The sequence below is a fragment of the Myotis davidii genome, unplaced genomic scaffold (assembly GCF_000327345.1).
Source record: "Myotis davidii unplaced genomic scaffold, ASM32734v1 scaffold110, whole genome shotgun sequence".
NCBI lineage: Eukaryota > Metazoa > Chordata > Mammalia > Chiroptera > Vespertilionidae > Myotis > Myotis davidii.
Window position 1 is genome coordinate 1509997 of NW_006283436.1, and position 14632 is coordinate 1524628.

At 39.9% G+C, this 14632-nt stretch overlaps 1 protein-coding gene across 1 annotated transcript in view; it reads right to left on the reverse strand.

The window, feature by feature from the left end:
- Positions 1-14632, reverse strand: part of ORC4 (origin recognition complex subunit 4) — a 66730-nt gene that overhangs the window by 51716 nt on the left and 382 nt on the right. The window lies entirely within an intron of this gene.

Here is a 14632-nt window from a genome sequence, read left to right on the forward strand (position 1 = left end):
CTATGACGTGCGCTGACCACCAGGGGGTGGCGCCAAACGAAGGAAGGCCCTGAGCGGGGAGGCAGGGAACCTGATTGGCCCTGATCGCTGGCCAGGCCTAAGGACACTCGAGTGCACAAATTTTTATGCACCGGGCCTCTAGTATGTTTATAAAGTCTACAGTAGTGTGAAAGTATATACATCACTCACTCATTTATGCAGAGCAACTTCCAGCTCCACTCACGGTAAGCACCTCAGATAGGTATATAATTTTCTACAAGCTCCACTCACGGTAAGCACCTCAGATAGGTATATAATTTTTTATCTTTTCTATCAGTTTTCTGTACCTTTTCTATATTTAAGATATGTTTAGATATACAAATATTTACTACTATTGGTTTACAACTGCCTACAATACTTGGTACAGTTACATGCCGTGTAGAGTTGTAGCCTAGGAACAACAGGCTATAACATATAGCCTCGCTGTGTAGCAGTCTATACCACCTAGGTTTGTGTAAGTGCACTCTATGATGTTAGCACAATGATGATATCACTTAAAGATGCATTTCTCAGAACATATCCCCCTCACTAAGTGTGCATGACTATATTTGTTGAAATAGAAAATATACATTGCTTTCTATCCCAGGTTCCTGATACAGAGCTCCTGAAATGCTTATAATTTCTTGGGTGATAGGAGGGTCTTTTGTTCCATTTGAGATGATAATTAGTGGGCTTGTGGGTAGGTCTGGATGAGGACTGGTCATAAGAAAACAAATCATGATTAGAAACTTAGAATTTTCAGCCTTGTTCCCATTCTCTTGAGAAATTGAAATTGGCTAATCATGCCTGTGTGAAATCTCCATAAAAATTCCAAAGGGTTTGAAGAACTTCTGGGTTGGTGAACAAGTGGAGATATCGGGGAGTGGCATGCTCTGAAAGTGTATGGAAGCTCTATGCCCCTTCACCATACCCTGCTATGCATCTCTTCCATCTGGCTGTTCCTGAGTTATATCTATAAAAGCCTAGATGGCTCTCGCGCAACGTTGCCACAAGATGGTCACGTGCACAGCAGAGGCGGGGTCTGGTGGCTGCTCCTTGCAGTGAGGCCTGGGTGTCCCGTGGCTCCACATGGCGGAGAGGAGGCCAGTCCCCGCATCTCCACCGCCTTGTGCAGAGGAGACGGGTCCCAGCGGAGGAGGTGGGTTGCAGCTAGGGAGGGCAGTTGTGGGCGATTGGGCCGGCAGGGGAGGGCAGTTGGGAGTGATCGGGCCAGACGGAAGCAGTTAGGCATCAATCAGGCTGGCAGGAGAGCAGTTAGGGGGTGATCGGGCTGGCTGGAAAAAGCAGGTAGGGCAGTGGTTGGCAAACCGCGGCTCACGAGCCACATGCGGCTCTTTGGCCCCTTGAGTGTGGCTCTTCCACAAAATACCATCTGTGGGTGCGGACATACAATGCGATTGAAACTTTGTGACCCATGTACATAAGTCGGTATTTTGTGGAAGAGCCACACTCAAGGGGCCAAAGAGCCACATGTGCCTCGCAAGCTGCGGTTTGCCGACCACTGGGTTAGGGGCAATCAGGCAGGCGAGCGGTTAGGAGCCAGTGGTCCGGGATTGTGAGAGGGATGTCCCAGATTGGAGAGGGTGCAGGCTGGGCTGAGGGACACCCCCCCACCGTGCACAAATTTCGTGCACTGGGCCACTAGTCCTTTTATAATAAACTAGAGGCCCAATGCACGAAATAGGCCTGATGCACAAAATCTGTGCAAGGGCTTTGGCCCCCGCCGCCTCCGTCTCTGCCTTGGCTCCTGCCCGCTGCTGCGGCATCCAGAAAGACGGATGTCTGGAAGGACATCTGGTCTAATTAGCACATTATTCTTTTATTATTATAGACTGTAATCTAGTAAATAAAATGCTTCTTTGAATTTTTTGAGCCAATCTAGCAAATTAATCGAACCCAATGAGGGGGGTAGTTTAAATGTGTTGTTCAGAAACACAAATGACAAATTTGACTTGCGACTGGTGTCTGAAGGGGTTGGGAGAGGGGGACAGTCTTGTGGAACTGAGCCCATTATTTGTTGAATCTATGCTATCTCCAGGTAAACAATTTCAGAATTAAGTTGGATTTAGGACACTCAACCAGTGTCCTAGAATTGCTTGGTAGGTGAGGAATACCTACACAAAATTGTAACTCCATGCAGAAGTATTTAGTATTTACCAACTTATTAAATAAAAAAATAAATATGCAGTATTTGCAACATGTAACCTATAAAGCTAGAAAAGGAATAAAGGTAACAAAAGAGTGCATAACAAAGAATAAAGACCAAGGCACAAATCTGATGAAGTAATTTTTAAAAATATTTTTATTGATTTCAGAGAGGAAGGGACTCAACTGGGAATGTGCCCTGACCTGGAATCAAAACGTAACCTCCTCATTCAATCAATGAGTCACACCAGCTGGGCTGATGAAGTAATTTTTAATAAAATAAATAATAAATAGTATGAAAAGTAGAGGCATAAAACCTGAACAAATCAGTCATCATGAAAGAACTAGAAAGGGTGTTCAAAACTATGCACAACAATGGCAATAGCCCCAGGTGGTTTGGGAATTTAATTTTTAACCAAACATTCAAAACAGGGTTCAGAAGAATTTAAACAGTTCCAGTATCAAAATAAATATGCGGGCCATTTTACTTTATTTTATGCACTTGATAAAATCTTCATTAATAAAACTGGACAAAGAGTAAAAAGAAAGTTTATAGATGAAGCTCTACTACATTAATGTAGCAAACTGAAAAGTTAAACTTCTTAACATTCCTCTGCCTTATTAACTATCGCTGATAAGTAGCAAAATTATTAAGTCATATTCTAGTGTTAATACAAAATAACTTAGGAAAAATAAAATAAATCTCTTTACAAATGCAGATCTTGTGCTTGTTTCATTTTAGTTAAAAGAATAGTCATAGTTGGTAAGGCTGTGGTTAACACACAATAATGGCACAACCACTTATTACTAGAAGCCTCAATTTTGTATAGACTTCAAGCCTGCAATTCCACTTCCAGAAATTTACTCGATAATCCCAAATGTACACAAATATCAAGCTAAGAAGTGCCCATGAACATGGGCACAGTCCAGGGGCACAGGCTCTCGCACACACAAAACAAAACTGAAACCTAATCACAGGAATACAGACTGCTTCCCCTAGGCAAGTGCCATACCATCATATCAATAGAGCTCCTCTTTATAACTAAAAGAACAAATCTCAGACCTTATTTTTAAATATCTGTAAGGAAATTCCAAACAGCTTATGATAGTCTAACTTTGAGCTGAGTGAACATAAAAATCTTACACTAAAGATCTATTTACTTTAGTTTCCTATACCAGAATATATCTTGTCTGGCTTTCAATAAAAAAATTATAAGGCACACTAAAAGTAAAAATAAACATACAATGAAGAGATTGAAAAGACACAGTAAGACTTAGGAATGGCAACAATTTTAAAATTAAGACTGGGAATTCAATATGCTAAGAGCTCTAATGAAAAAAGCAAATAACCTGCAATTAAAGATGGGCAATGTAAGCACAGATGGAAACTCTTGAAAACAAATCAAAAGGAAATACAAGAAATTGAAAACAATAAAATAGAAATAAAGAATGCATTTGATATGCTTAACAATGTATAAATGATCAAGTAAAGACTATTACAAGGAACTGGCAATATTCTATTATATGATACCTGTATTACTTGTTAAGTGGTACAGTGTTATTTGAAAACAGACTTGGATTTCTTATAAATGTACACTGCAAACCCTATAGTAACCACTAAATGAAGTTTTTTTGTTTTTGTTTTTAAAGAGGTGGAACTATGGACTGAGGGAGGAAAAAAATGGATATAACATGATTGACTAAAATCAGAGAAGGCAGAAAATGAAAGACGAGGGTGGGGGAGAAAAGAAAAAAGGCAACTCAGAGAAAACAGCAATAAATGTGGCAGATATTAATCCAACTATGTCAGTATGACTTTTAAACGTTAATGGGCTAAAAACACCAATTAATAAGTAGAGACTGTCACAGCAGATAAACAAATAAGACCCAAGCATATACCGTCTGCAAGACACTTTAAATATAATACAGATTAAAGTACAGAGATGGGCGGGGGCAGTTAAACACTAATCAAAAGAAAGTTGAAGTAGTAATATATACTTTTAGATAGAGCAAATATCAGAGTGAGAAGTATTAAGATTAAAGAAGGCATTACATAATGATAAAGGAGTGAATTCAATTAAGTCAACAATTCTTAATGTGTGAGTGCCTAACAACTGCCTAACAACAAAAGATCAAAGTACATGAAACAAAAATTGATACGAATGCAAGAAGAAATTGAGGAATCCACTTTGTATTTGGAAGACATCAATATCCCTCGAACAGTAATTGACAGAAAATCACTAAGGACATACTTGAATTGGACAGGACTACCAGACAAAAGGACCTAATTGACATATAAAGAATACTGCATCCAAGAAGAACAGAATGCATATTCTCCTCAAACTGACATGGCACATTCACCTAGATAGACCACAGTCTGGGGGAAAAAACAAAAACAAAAACAAAAAATTCCCAAACACCTTATATTTGAAAAAAAGAAAGAAAGAAAGAAATTATTTAAAGTATGCTCTAACACCATGATAGAATTAAGGTAGAAATAAACAGAAAAATAGCTAGTAAATCCCCCAATACAGAGCTTAAACAACACACTTCTATAAAACACATGGATCAAATAAGAGAAATTAAGAAAAAGAATTGTAAATAAAAATTAAAACAGAAGTTATGAAATGTATGACATGTAGCAAAAGCAGTCCTTAAGAGCAGTGGTTCTCAACCTTCTGGCCCTTTAAATACAGTTCCTCATGTTGTGACTCAAACATAAAATTATTTTCGTTGCTACTTCATAACTGTAATGTTGCTACTGTTATGAATCGTAATGTAAATATCTGATATGCAGGATGGTCTTAGGCAACCCCTGTGAAAGGGTCATTCGACCGTCAAAGGGGTCGCCATTCACAGGTTGGGAACCGCTGCCTTAGAGGGAAATTTATAGTGCTGAATGCATATATGAGAACAGCAAAGAAGACCTAAAATCAATAACCTAAGTTTCCACCTTAATCAGAAAAAGAAAAGCAAAATAAACCCAAAGTAAGAATAACAAAAAATTAGAGAACAGGCCAATGAAATTGAAAGCAAGAACTCAAACACAAAAAGAAATCATGAAAAACTCATTCAGCCTAAAATGAAAACTGATAAAGCTAAATACATAAATGAATAAAACTGACAAACCTCTAGCCAGGTTTAAACAAAACAATAAAAAAGAGCAGGCACAAATGATTAATATCAGACATGATGAATATCAGAAATTAAAGGAGGACCATCACTACTGATCCCACAGACATTAAAAGAAAAGCTATTACCCTTTCAACTTTAACTTTGCCAAGACTGTCATCAACTTTTTGGTCAAAACTTCATACTGATTATCCATCATGGAAGTAGCAAACTACTAAAATTATGTTGTTTTTATTGGAGGTGGGAAAGAGATTGGGAGACTTTTGTGAGATTAAGGGGAAAAAGAATTTAGGAAAAACTAGCAACCCCAACACATGCTTGTTTGAATATAGGCATGTAGGGCATGATTTGGGAGTGAAAAGGGGGAGTAAAACTAAAAGAAAAGAATTGGGGAACAATTGTCGATTTCAGATTTCATCTACTTTCTTCTAGTTTACAATCTCAGCTTGTATTATTTTCCCATTTAAGCACTTAGTAAAATGTGCAAAGCTATTCAGTCCCATCAGCAAATCCTGTCCAAAAAGAAGAAACATATAACAGCATGGTCACTTAACAACCAGTGTTTTAATTTGGATAGAGTTCATTGACAAAGCCATTTCCAAAAGACCTGCAGCACTAAAATAGTTAAAATTAAACCAAGGCCTTTATTCCATTCCATCAAAAGTCAAGAGGCTCTATTGAGGGCAATACAGAAGAACTCTACACTAGGGGATATCAGGCTCAGTAGAAGGTAAGGGCATTACAGATGAAAAAACTGAATATTGATATTCCTGAGCTCTCTGCTTCCACTTGCTTTGCCAAGCATTGACAATCAGGCTTACAGCTTGGAGCAGGATTTGTTGTGGGAGGCTGTCCAGTGAATTGACGAACGGTCAATAGCACCTGCAGCTTCCATCTACTGGTTTTTAGTAACAACCACATCCTAGAACCAGTGACTTAGAGGCACGAGAGTGAAAAATCCTTTGCATTGAACTCTTGTTAGCCCAATAGAAAAGGTTTCCAAATACCTAAGAAATGCACATTAGGGGTTTTCCCTCTAATATGTGCCCCAGCCAAATTTTTCCTCAGTGAGAACCATCAATAGCTAGCAAGTCCCAGCCAAGTTCATAAAGACCTGAGTTAACTTTCTACTGACCCTTACAAAATTTGAACACACAATCAAGGATCATGAGAGAGCTAAGGAAAACGTCTAAAATGAAAGAAACCAAAACATACAAAGAGAATACCTTAGATAAAGCAAAGAAAAATAAATTTCAAAAAAAACTTTAATTAAGTCCATAAAAAGAAAAGAAAAACACAAAACACAAAGAAAAACCAACCACTGGGATTCTGTGAAAAAAAATACAGAGATCAAAAAAGCTATTGTAAACAAAAGAGTATGAGAACTGAAATGAAAATCTTTAAACATTTAAAAAATCAAGTAAATTTCCCAGAAAGTGTAAAGCATAGAATTGAAAAACATAAAAAAGGGGAGAAATAAAACAGGTCCAGGAGGGCAATGTCTGATTGCACTTCCAGAACAAAATACACAGAAGCAAGGAAATTACGCAAAAAGTATCAGAAGTTTCTCAGAGCTGAAGGATATAAGTTACCAAATGGAAAGGTCCCATGGAACGCACAAAAAAGTGCACTTATTTTACAACTATGACATTTTAGAATACTGGGTACAACGAAGAGAAAATTCTATAAGCTTTAAACAAAAAGGCTGCAGAAGCTTTCATGGGGAGAGAAAGGTGAAATGCAAAGTGTTGAAAATTAGAATAGTTTCAGATTTTATATAAGACACTAAGAATTCCTTCACAATTCTTAAGAAAAACATTCCCAAGTTAGAATTCTATACCCAGACTACAGTCATATAAAGTAGTAGATATTTACAGGAACATAATGCCTCAAAACATTAGCCTTTCAGATAGCTACTGGAGACCATGACCAAACAAAAAGAAGGAGCATACAAGACAAAGAATTACATGGGATACAAACAACAGATGATCCATCATAGAATAGAGGCTTCACGAAGGACAACCTTATTAATAAGCAACTGGCTTAATCTGGAAGCAGAATGTTCCAGGAGAAATTTCTCAATTATGGTAAACCTGATAAAAATAATCAATACTTCTGAACCTAACTATCCGTTAGTTTGGAAATGATTTAATAAATATTGAAAAACTGAAGTATCTGTAGAACAATAGGGGAGTGGTTGGGGTGTTTGTGGGGAAAAAGTCCAATTTATAGAAGTCAACAAATAATGAAAATGAAAAGAAAAAAATCAAGAGGTAGCAATATAAGATGTTATTTAGAAATATGGAAGTAAATAGCAAAAGAATGTGCCAAAAAAATTAAAAAGTGTTCCCCCCTAGAGATGGGAAATAGCCACCTTGTCCAATATTACACCCTTCAAGGCGCTTGAGCAAGGTGAGGGTATAAAGGCCCAAGCATTTTGGTCCACCATGGTGCCAACTCTGATGGGAAATATTATGGAGAAGAGAACTTGCAATAAATGAGTTGCCCTGCCTGTTGTGGCTCAGTTGGTTGGAGTACTATCCCGTATATGGAAAGATCATGGGTTCGATTCCCCGGTCAGGGCATATACTTAAGTTGTGTGTTCAGTCCCTGGTCCAGGTACACATGGGAATCAACTGCCGATGTTTCTTGCTCACAATGATGTTTTTCTCTCTCTAACCTCCTTTCTTGTTAAAATAAACATATCTTTGGGTAAGGATTAAAATATGTGTATATTTTAATTATATATATACATATATACACACATATATATTAAAATAGGTATGAGTTGTTTTTAATAATAAACGATGTAGAAGTAGTCAATACTTGAAGCTTATGTTCTTTTACATTTGAAACTGTTAACTTAAAAAAAACAAAACACCTGAAAATATTTTCATTAACTTGGCTACTTATACTGTAGAAGGTAATTCAATTTAAAAATTTTAAACTCATGTATGACTTAAGTTGAAACACAAAATTTTGGCCAGAACCGAAAAGATCTTGATATGAATTTCTAAATTTAAAAACAAAAGAGGATAAGGGTTTTCTTTATGGTAAAGGCAGATCGAATCAATCCTCCTGTCAAAGTCAAGAAAAACCTTCATAATAAAAATCAAAGAAATAAGGCAGCATGAAATATATGCCAAAACCTAGTAGAGGCTAAACTAGAGAAATAAACCACACACCCAATCACTTTTTCCTGAGGCCTTTTGCCAATCCAGAAAAAAAGGCTGAGAAATAAAAAGTAAGCCTGAGCTACTGGTGACTTTGATGAACATGGTAAAAAACAACAGCAACAACAGCAAAACCAAAACCAAAAAACAAAACAAAAGACTGAAGCAAAGAATCTACCAAACCTGGGGATTCAAATAAACCACCATGCAATTTGAGATCTCAAGGGCAGTGTCATCAGTATAGGAAGAACTGGATGTAAAACACAATTCATATGACTCAAAGTCCTGCTTATTTCATGTGTGTAACAGAAGAAATTCCAAATTTTGAAAATGAATTGATTTGGAACTGGTAGCATCCCTAAGCATCTTTCCTAGAAAAACATGCCTACTTGACAAAGATATTATTAGCCTAGTACTTACTCACTATTCCTGTAATTTTTCAAACAAAACCAGCACATAGGCACACAAGAAAAATCATAAACCAGCAAACACAAAATTCAGAAACTGTAATTATCAGTCACAGACAAAAGAAACTATGAATGCTATGCCACTATAGCGACAACTTTTAATTCGTAATTTAAAATTTGTAACTTTTACCAAGTAGCCAGAAACACTAAAAATGAACATAGGGAGCTAGCCGATTTGGCTCAGTGGATAGAATGTCGGCCTGCAGAACAAAGGGTCCCGGGTTCGATTCCATTCAAGACCATGTGCCTAAGTTGCAGGCTACTCCTTGGTCAGGGCCTGTGCAAGAGGCAACCAATCAATGTGTGTCTCTCAGATCGATGTTTTTCTCTGTCTTTCCCCTCTTCCACGTTCTCTAAAAAAAAAAAAAAAATCAATGTAAAAATATCCTTGGGTGAGGATTAAAAGAAAATACAACAACAATAAGGACCTATGAACCATAAGGTCGCAGTTTGATTCCTGGTCAGGTTACATGCAGGGGTTGTGGGCTCCATCCACAGTAGGGGGTGTGCAGGAGGCAGCCGATAAATGATTCTTTCTCATCATTGATGTTTCTCTCTCTCCCTCTCTGAAATCAACAAAAATATATTTTTAAAAAAATGAATATAGGTATATTTCTTTAAATTCTGATCCACAGAATTAAGAATCCCAGTGAACCCCAAACAGGAAAACCTCATGAAGAAATAGCAGGAAATCTAAGATAAAAGAAACATTTTTAAAAAGCAGATTTCTTAAATGCTAAAAACAAACAAACAAAAAAAACCCCCTAACTGGTTTGGCTCAGCAGATAGAGTGTTGGCCTGCAGACTCAAGGGTCCCAGGTTCGATTCAGGTCAAGGGCATGTACCTTGCTTGCGGGCACATCTCCCGTGGGAAGTGTGCAGGAGGCAGCTGATCGATGATTGATGTTTCTGACTCTCTATCCCTCTCTCTTCCTCTCTGCAAAAAATCAATAAGATATATTTTTAAAACACTGTTAAAAAAAAAAAGCAGATTTCTTTCAAAGCAGCAAGAGTTAGATTGACAGCTGACTTCCAAAGTCAGTAATGGAAGTCAAACAGCAGTGGAATATTACCTTTGTGGTGGTGAAAAACAACCGTAATCCTACAATTTAATATACCCCAAAACATTCTTCAGGATTGAAGGTGAAACAAAGACAGTGCAAGATAAACAAAAAATTAAGAGCATTGGCCATGAACACATCTGTATCTAAATAATATGCTAAAAAAAAAAAACAAAAAAGAAAAGGATCTCCGAGGAAAATTCAGAGACATTAGAAGAAATAAAGAACACTGAAAGTATATAAATATGTAAGTCAACAATGATGATAGAGAACTGTGCTGTCCAAACGGAAACATAGTACCTATATCAGTGGTTCTTAACCTTCCTAATGCCGCTACCCTTTAATACAGTTCTTCATTTTTTTTTTTGTGCTGACCCCCAACCATAAAATTATTTTCATTGCTACTTCATAACTGTAATTTTGCTACTGTTATGAATTATAATGTAAATATCCGATATGCAGGATGTATTTTCATTGTTACAAACTGAACATAATTAAAGCATAGTGATTCATCACAAAAACAATATGTAACTATATAAGTGTTTTCCGATGGTCTTAGGCAATCCCTGTGAAAGGGTCGTTCGACCCCCAAAGGGGTCGCGAATCACAGGTTAAGAACTGCTGACCTATATGTTCTTTAAACTTTTCTAGTGTCCAAATAAAGAGGGAATATGCTAATTGACCCTCACACCATTGCAAAGATGGTGGCTCCCACAGCCAATAAGGAGAGAATATGCTAATTGACTGCCCCGCCCTCAAAGATGGCGGTGCCCAGTCCCCTCAGCCCTGCTGGGGTGGCAGGTGCACAGCAAGGCAGGACCCGCTCCCAGGCGGGCCTAGCCACTCTGCATGCCTGCCTCTGGAGACCCCCAGTCCCCTTAGCCCCCCAGGGCCAGGACAAGGCGCAGGCAAGCCTTGGACGGTGGCTACTCTGCCACCCAGGGCCGCCCAAGGCTCACGTAACCAGGGCCAGCTGAGGCTTGCGCTGCCAGCAGTGGTAGCAGCGGAGGTGTGATGGGGCATTGCCTTCCCCTAATCTCAGGGTAGCCTCCCACCCCTGAGGATTCCTGAACTGTGAGAGGGGGCAGGATGGGCTGAGGGACCCGCCTTCAGTGCATGAATTTTCATGTACCAAGCCTCTAATTTAAAAAATAAAAAAGGTGAAATTAACTTATTAAAATTTCAACATGTAATATATTAAGAAGCTGAATTTACACTGTTTTTACACTTAGCATTAGAAATCTGGGGTTTATCTGACATTCACAGAACATAACAATTCGGTTGGTAAATTGCTTTTAACCTAATAAATAAGCTGTGCAAAATACTTAAAGATTATTCACATAACCAATTTATATTTTTGAAAAACAAAATGTTTAGCCTCATTAATAACCAGGGAACTGCAAATTAAAGCAATAATGTAAAGCTACGTCCATCAGTTTGGCAAAAATCAAAAAATACCAACTGCTGGCAGGATGGTTGAGAAAAAGTATCTATTGTATACTGCTGATGGGAGCATAAATTAATATATCACTTTGGAAAAATTGGGCATACACAAAATTGTATGCTATATGCATAAAAATCCATAACAGCACTGCCCATAATTGTTAAAAACTAGACACAATCCAAATGTCCATTAATATTAGATTACCTAATTGTGGCTTATTCATAAAAAGACCACACTAGTTCTGACCCATGTTGCAAAGTGGTTAGAGCAGGGTTTCAGGTTCCATCCAGCCTGGTCAGGGCACGTGCTGGGGGAGACAACCTATGTCTGTCTGTCTGTCTGTCTCTCTTCTTCCTCTCTCTCCCTTTCTTCCACCCTTCCCCTAGCTCTAAAAAAAAGAAAAAAAATTAAAATTAAAAAAATAATAATCAATGTAAAAAATATCCTCTGGTGAGGATTAAAAGAAATACTACAGTATACTTTTACTGTAGACTATAGACATTACTATACAGCAATGAAAAAATACATACTAAAGCTAAATGTACTAACATAGTTATATATTAATAACATGAGAGAAAATAACATATATATAAAACCCTAATATGCAAATAGACCGAAAGGCAGAACAACCGAACAACTGGTCGCTATGACGTGCACTGACCACCAGGGGGCATGTGTGGAACATGGTGGGCGTTGCCAGCAGGCGGCAGAGTGTGGAACATGGCAGGCATGAGCTGCGGCGAGATGGTGGAGCCAGTGAGTGGGGGTGCCTGGCCAAGGCGGGGTGCCAATCGCTGTCATCAGGGCAAGCCTCTGGTGGTTACTGAAAATTCTTTGCTCCTGCACACTGCGGTCCCACTGGGCACTCATACCCGCTGCTGGCGCTGGAGCTGCCACTTGCACCCACAGCTGGCGCTGGCCCCGATTGCCCCTCAGGGCTTCTCCACATCCCCTGCTCCTGAGAGGCAACTGGAGCCGGTAGCTGCCTCTTGCACCCGCTGCCGGCGCTGGCCCCACTCGCATCCGCTGCTGGCTCCTGGCTCTGGTACCAATTGCTAGGCACTGTCAGCGGGTGAGAGCGGAAGCTGTTGGCCCCTGATCATCCCTGAGGGCTTTTCCACCTCCCCCTGCTCCTGAGGGGCGATCGGGGCAGCAGCTGCCACTCACACCCACTGACAGTACCAGCTTTGCTTGCACCTGCTATTGGCGCCAGCCCCAACAGCTCCATGTGCTGTTAGTGGGTGCGAGCAGAGCCGGCACCATCAGCACGTGGGAGCAGCACCGGCTGTAGGCAGACAGGGGACGGGGAGACATGGCAGAAGGGGCCGGGGGGGAGGGGCGCAGAGGATGGGCTGAGACCCACCCCTGTGCCCACTGCAGCCTCAAGGCCCACAATTCCTTTCAAGGTGCACAAATTAGTGCACTGGGCCCCTCATACATAATATGTAACTCATTTACATATAGGTAAATACAGGCAAAACTGACCTATATTATTTTAGGAATGCTGGCATAGCTAGTTAAAAAAATAGTTGAAATAAAAGTAAGACATAATTCCCATAAAATCCAAATAGTATTAACATTGAGAGTGGTGAGGAGGGAGGAATGATCAGGAATAGATGGGGGTAGGAACATGTCTCCAGGGCCAACAATGTTCTAGTTGACTTTGGTAATGATTACAGAGTGTTCACTGCATTCATTAGACTGCATATCTATAATTGGTTCATTTTTTGTATATTCTACCACACAAAAGACTTTAAAATTGTTACCTAAGGCACTATAATTGCTTTGCAAAGTATTTTTCTGTTAAAAAGTGACAAACATCTGGTTTTACTATATAAAAAATTTTAAGGTACAAGACTAGTTTTTATTTCATTTGACAAGATTACAGCACACAGCACACAGAAAGTAGCAAGCACTAGGGTTACGAGCCAGCTTCAGATACCCCACCGCTAGTTGGCGCAGCGAATGTCACAGTGAACGCCACATCAGCCCAGCATCACGTGTCTCACTCGTTCACTTTTTCATTTGACATACGAGTAATTTGAGTTACGAGCGCCGTCACTGAACGAATTAAACTCGTAAGTCAAGGCCCCACTGTATGAGAAACTTTAGATTCTTGGTCTTAATAGAAACCATAGGTGGGTGATAATCTTTCAAAGTACCTTTACAAAACACGCCAACTGAAAGACTAAAATGATTTAAGTTGTATAAAGAGAGTATGAAAAAGAAACAGTGCTGTTTTATTTTAAAAAGCTTTACTAAGCCCTAACTGGTTTGGCTCGGTGGATAGAGCATCGGCCTATGGACTGAAATCAGGTCCCAGGTTCGATTCCGGTCAAGGGCATGTACCTTGGTTTCTGGCACATCCCCAGTAGGAAGTGTTGCAGGAGGCAGCTGATAGATGTTTCTCTCTCATGGATGTTTCTAACTCTCTATCCCTCTCTCTTCCTCTCTGTAAAAAATCAATAAAATATATATTTTTAAAAAAGCTTTACTAATGTAAATTCATGAATCCTTTCTTAAATATTTTGGAGTTAATTCTGATCTTATGAGGGAAACATTATTTCCAGCAAAAATAGATAGCATTTAATTGAGAAACCAAAGGCTCTAAATCCGAGGCTAGTAACAAAACCACCACAAAAACCCTTAAGATACCCATTGAAAAATCTCTCATCTACACCGCAGAAGGTGAAAACTGAGATATGTCCCTTCTCTAACGACAGCAACACCCAATATCAAGGACTACACCATCCACCACCCCTTCCTGAGAACAGGCACAGGCGTTGTTGCAGGAGCAACACTCGGAGAGAAATTCCACCACGGCTTCCCAGCCTGCTCGTCCTCCAAGCCCCTCCAGGATTCCACGTGGGTGGCGAAGTCAGGGCAGCATCGCTTCCGGCCCTAGAAGCTGCGGTCATTCATACAGGGAGCTTCCGTCCCCGCACAGGTTCCCTGCTCCAAGCTGAAGCAGTGGCCACCAGTCATCTGCAGAGGCTCCGAGTCCACTGCTCTCTTTACACCACCGAGTGCCATCGCCACCCCGCCACCGAGCCGGCCTCACTAGGACTCCCCGCCCCACCCGGGATCCGTCGGCAGGGAGGCAGGGAGGCAGGGAGGCCAGGGGGCCAGGAGCCCGCCTGCTTTCTGGCCTGCCCGGCCTACACAAACGAG